At 40.2% G+C, this 5,564-nt stretch overlaps 1 protein-coding gene across 9 annotated transcripts in view; it reads left to right on the top strand.

Annotated features, from left to right (window-relative positions):
• LOC118421528 (discoidin domain-containing receptor 2-like) overlaps positions 1-5,564 on the top strand; it is a 92,541-nt gene that overhangs the window by 54,804 nt on the left and 32,173 nt on the right. The window contains exon 1 of one of the 9 annotated variants that reach the window (XM_035828847.1): positions 1-22. The exons of the other annotated variants lie outside the window; for them this stretch is intronic. The gene's annotated coding sequence lies outside the window, so the exon portion shown is untranslated. The remainder of the gene's footprint in view (positions 23-5,564) is intronic. 9 annotated transcript variants of the gene reach the window in all.

The raw sequence follows: 5,564 nt of genomic DNA, 5'->3' as shown, positions 1-5,564 counted from the left end.
TGGGCAGATTCGACACATACAGGTTTGTGCTATTTTCTCTGTTTTGGGGTCTCTATTTTGCCGACAAAATTGGGGGAGATTTAAAGCAAGAGCAGCTGGAAAGCCAGGGGACTGTTATCAGTGGCTTGTTTCACTGTGATTGATGGGGAGCTCTCTTGTGAGCGAAGAAGGAGAAGATATTTCCAGAAGGCTTTGCTCCTTGCTTTCATCGGCTTTTAAAAGTAGTCAGAAATCTGTCTATAAGGATTTAGTAAAGAGCTTTTAGCTCTTGATGTTTTTGGTTCAAGATGTCATCATGAATGTAGACTGGATAGTACCTACAGCAAATTCCTTTGGCAAACTTGAGTTGTTCAAATGAAAGTTTTATACATGGTACTGGTGGTGCCGTAACGGACATGACACGTTGACACCTCTGATGTTTCTCACCAAAATTTCCGAGCTATATAAGAAAAGATCAAAAGAAATTGGAAAACTTTGTTAATGTATAAGTCTTGTGTAGGAAAATTCTAAAATGTTGATGTCTTCAGATAACTTGAGTGTAAGGATGTACTTTTTACAAAGCCGTCATAATTTTGTCAAGAAATGAATTTTGTTTCGGTCAGTTTTGAACAGAATTTTGTACAGGTACTTAGGTCTTTACTTGGTGCTTGTCTTTGCTTGTTTCTTTAGTTTACAGTCACATGTTCCTTATCCTGTACAACAAGCCACAGCAAGCAACACCTTTAGTCTAATTAAGTACCTCTGCGTCCAGCTTTTCCTCCTTTTTATTTGTCAAATACAAAGTCGCCCATATGTAAGACAGACAGAAAACCTTGTCCTCTGTTTGAGAGCATCTGTCGTCCAGTACGCCATGAGTTGTTTTTGTTATTGCTCAGTCCTGGGGTAAGAGACACATATATCCTTAAAAAACTGTCAGCACATGTTTTCCTTCCGATCTACAAAAACAAACCAAAACCATTGTTTATGATTAGCTGCCATAAATATGTAGGTCCATAATGAATTGCTATTATATAGACTGTAAAAAGCATTATTCCTTAAGACATGTACACTCAGCAGTAGCTTTTAGTATTATTTTGAGGCCTGGTGTTACTGAATAAATGAAGTTCGAAATCCATTGGCTAGAAGTCTAAGGTATGGTCTCAATAATATCTTTTTTGAGCATGGATGCAAGAAAGAGATTGCCTTTATTTTGTAATTCCATAGATGCAAGTTGTAGTAATGATATTATGTCTATTATACTACTGTATTCAATATTTTGTTTTGGACTAAGGAACAAAATGTGGTAGCCATCAGATAATAATGTATGTTGCCCCCCTGTGGAGATGGGAGGAGCTGACAACAGCTGCCATAGGGCCTCATCTTTTTAATTGTCTCTTCAAAGCCCAAACTTGCTCTGACTGCTGATGTCATTATGAGGTGAAAACGTCAAGTGATTGATGGAAGAGACAGCTTGTGGATAGCCCCTTTGTTTGAATTCTGATAATTTAAAAGGCTACAAGATATCATTTATTGTGGTCTTCAATAAATTATCTTTCTGTCTTGTATGGTTTTGTAAAGCACCAGTCTTTTAAAAAACCATACAAGGCTGAAAGATACAAAGCAAGACTCGTACTTGAATGTTCAGAGTTTCATGTTGAAGTGCCCTATACCAACTGGGATGTGCAGGAAGAGTAAGTGCAGTGATTGAAAGTTGTATCTTATCGATTTGTTCTGGTTACTCTACCTAATCACTGTGTAAAGGGGCAAGTCTGACATTACGATCCACCCCTGGGAACAACATTGTACATCATCTGGCAAGTGTAGGGAATCACCTCTTAAAGTCCCTTTTCTTTCCCTTTCCCAAGTATTGTATGTCTGTGTCTGATAAGTCCGATCATCTAAACGGTTCATAGGACACACAGAAATGTTTTTAGCAATAGGAATGCTTTCCTTCTGTGTTCCAGTCAAGAGATGCTCCTGACAACTGCATGGCCAAATATGCTGAGCTGCTGCATTCTTCCTCTCCCATCAAAGGCAGTGTGTTTATTTTGCTTCAGATTTTTGTGTCCACCTCCCAATAACAAGTGTGTCTCTAAATATCTGCTACGTGATTTGTCAGTGTGATGGGACTGTGTCCAGAACAATTAGCTTTAAAACTTTCCCTTTTAAAGTTTCCATAGTCCAATGCCTTCAAATGTAAGAATTTGTTTTTCTACTACTGAGTACCGGGAAGAGAAATAACTAAAAGTAATGAAATGCAGAAAATGAATCCCCACAAACTGCTAAAACAACAGTGTCTGGGGGGCTTTATGTAGCGGCTTTAGAATATAACAGTGTCCAGTCCTACAAAGTTGCAAATCTTACAAAGAGGGGAAGCATTAAGCTGTATTTTATGGAGCTTAGCCCTGTATAAAGCATGGTCCCTGGACCTTGGATTACTGCATGTATACAGAAGGTCCAGGTCCGGGAGAACCACAAAGCGTGCGCGATGGTGTGCACATTTTTGGTCTGTCTGAGCCGATTTGGTCTGATCCGTGATCAAAAGAGCGGCCTGTCCACTGCCTAATACCCTGTAGACAGGGCACCAAGGTTAACTTATCCCTGATTTTCTCAGATTACCTCTAATGTAAGATGAAAACCCAGAAATTTCTACTATGCTAACAGTTCTTTACACATGTTAATTACATTTCCTAGATGAAAAAAGCACAGATTGGTAATTTCAAAACAGCCTGAAAACAGCACTACTTCTACTTGTTATTATTTCACTAGGCCACAATGATATAGGATAACTAGGCCAAACTGAAGACCAAGATAACCTGGAAAAATGCCCATGTGAAGAACTGTCCAGCAAGACGTTATGAAAATTCAGTTAAGGCTGGAATTCTGATCCGTACAGTTGGAGGATGATTCAAATTGTTGCCAAGTCCCGCAAGGTGCAGAACCCTGATAGAAACAGAACACAGATGCCATTGAGATTCAAAGGATTCAACACAACATCTGGAGTCTCATACCTTCCTGTACTTTTAACTCGTTCTGAAGTCCTAAGCCTTCAGAATGACAACTGTATTGCCCCGTGGTATCGTGGAAGAAAATCCCACCCTAAATCTGCCAGGACTAGAATAGAAACAAGGATGCAGATGCTTACCATAGCGATACAAACGGAGTGATATTAAGTTGATAAATGTGGGAATCGCTATTGCGGAGGATTAACGCAACTGATGGTATGAAATATCTTTCTCAAGGATTGCAGAGGGTCTGCATGGGGGGCCTACAGTGCTTTAGCTTCAATTATACAAAGTTTGGTTGCCTCACTATGAATTACGTGAATAAGACGGATTTCTCTACGAATTACGTGACATCAAAGTTGGTTGTCTCTGCTTGACAAAACACACAGTGCTTGAAATACCCACTTGCGAATGCAACCATAGTTTGCTTGGAGCAACTTAATTTTGAACCCAGGTAGTGCAGTATGCAACCTGAAATTTTGCAGTTGGAGGAAGTGGGACAACCTGAAATGTTGATGGCACAACCTGGCTACAACATTTCAGCTTGTCTGACTATTTCAGTCAGTCAGGTTGCCCAGGCGGAAACCTGACGGACTTAAAAAATTATTTCGAGCACAGGAAAAGGAGCATGTAGGCCCTCCTGGCAGGGAAGTGCAGGATATGTGGTTAGTTTATGTAACCGATAGCGACATGATAAGATGGCATTGCAACCTTGATGGAGGCATGGATGCCATACAAGGAGGGACATGACCCTTGGAGGAGTAAGGAATCAGTCCTAGCTCAGTTACCATGGTAACATGATAGCTATGGGTTGATAGATGCCTCCTGTGCCCAGCTGTTAGCTTTAGGGCTTGGTATACTATGAGCAGAGGTTATCTGGACTGGGCAATAAAATGTTAAGGGGGGAAGTTTTTATGTTATGAATTATTGTTTCTACAAAGTCCAAGTTACTGTTCCATGATTTACAATGTTCTACAAATTCTGATCTCTCTTTTAAGTTTTCAGAATCAAAATGTTCAAACTGGTCATTCTGCATTCCATGTAATCAAGTGCAGTTAACCCTGATGTTCGTTATCCCCTCAGGCCTTAGCTCTTTCATGGTCAGAGGCCTTGGTTGCTCTGATGTTCGGGTACTAACTTTTAATGGAAGAGGAATTTGTGACGATTGTAAACATGGCAGTAATAAAAAGAAGAAGGAGAACTCTAAATCTTAAGCAGACTTTTGAAGATGCATTGGACTGGTTCTGTATCCATTTGTAGTAGGAGTTAGAGGAAAGACTTCAGAGCATCTGCCTATCATTGAGTCAACACTGCATGAAATGTTAGAAAGAAAGGTTGGTTTATGTCTGTGGGCTTGACTTTATGTGCAGGGCAATGCCATATGTGTGCCTGTATCTCTGTAATCTGTGGGGGTTGGCCATGTTTCACCAATGTTAGCCTGTAGCATCTATTTTTAACTCCATACTTGCATGACAAAAATGAAATATGATGTTATCCATCAGCATGTAGGTATAAAGTAGGACAATAAGTTTAGCCTATTGAATAAGCCTGTTGCTCTCCTGCATTTCACTTTCTGTACTTTCTCATTCATCGTGGAAACTTAAATCTGTTATAAATTGCTGGTTATAGCTACAAGCCAGCTGGGTCTTATCCTCTCTCTCAACAGCCTAGTCTCGGCATCCACATACCCTACAAGTAATTTAGGGATGTTTTCCTTTTCACCAGGCCAGTTAGCTGGTCCGCACCTTTCCCTCCCCTTCCCATGTGTTCGGAATTTCAGCGGATTTGTGGAGGCCAAGGGTCTTACTGTTAATGGGGACATACAATCATCCTTCAGGAAGATGTAAGCCTCATGAACCTGCAAATGATTTGACTGCGATCTTCCCATAGAGTCTCATGTAGGTGTTCGTGTAGGTGGGTACCTTCGGTAAATTTTACAAACAAGATTCACTCTCAGGAAGAAAAAGTTGGCAGGGTCATCCACTGTTTTTGTTGCTTAGAAATTAGAGTCAAGTTTTAGTTGAACCAAGGTTAATGACTTTTATAGTGCCAGACATCTGGCTTCCTATTTCACATAGACAAGGTAGTTCAGTTTCCTTCCATGAGAAGTACAGTGTTGACTTAACCTTCTCCCTATGGAGGTAGACCTTTTGTCATCAGAGTTGTGTCCCTTGTAGGATAAGGCACCAGGAAGAATGTAGAATATGGAATATCCTTATTTCAAGTTGAACTACAATGCAGCATATATATGTGAACATAGATGCCCCTAACAAGGCACATGTGTCATGTTTTTGACCTGTTCCCATATGTTCCCATAAAGCTTTTTTTTCTGTCTTCAGTGTAATGGTCCAGGTACAGTTCTTTAAACATCAGGCAAAGTTTATTTTATCAAAGGCTAAAGGATGGTTGGAACGTGGGTCACCGTTTGAGTTTTGAGTACTTCCCACTGTGAGCCGAGGAGTATCTCATTAGCAAAATACCCATTCCTGCTCTATTTCTTCAGAAAATACCTTTGCACAGCAAGGTAAACAATAACTGACCACAGTTATGGATTGCAAATAGCATCTCCCAAAAGGGTCA

This window comes from Branchiostoma floridae, chromosome 8 (genome assembly GCF_000003815.2).
Source record: "Branchiostoma floridae strain S238N-H82 chromosome 8, Bfl_VNyyK, whole genome shotgun sequence".
NCBI lineage: Eukaryota > Metazoa > Chordata > Leptocardii > Amphioxiformes > Branchiostomatidae > Branchiostoma > Branchiostoma floridae.
Note: the sequence above shows the minus strand (reverse complement) of the source record. Positions and strands in the feature narration are given on the sequence as shown.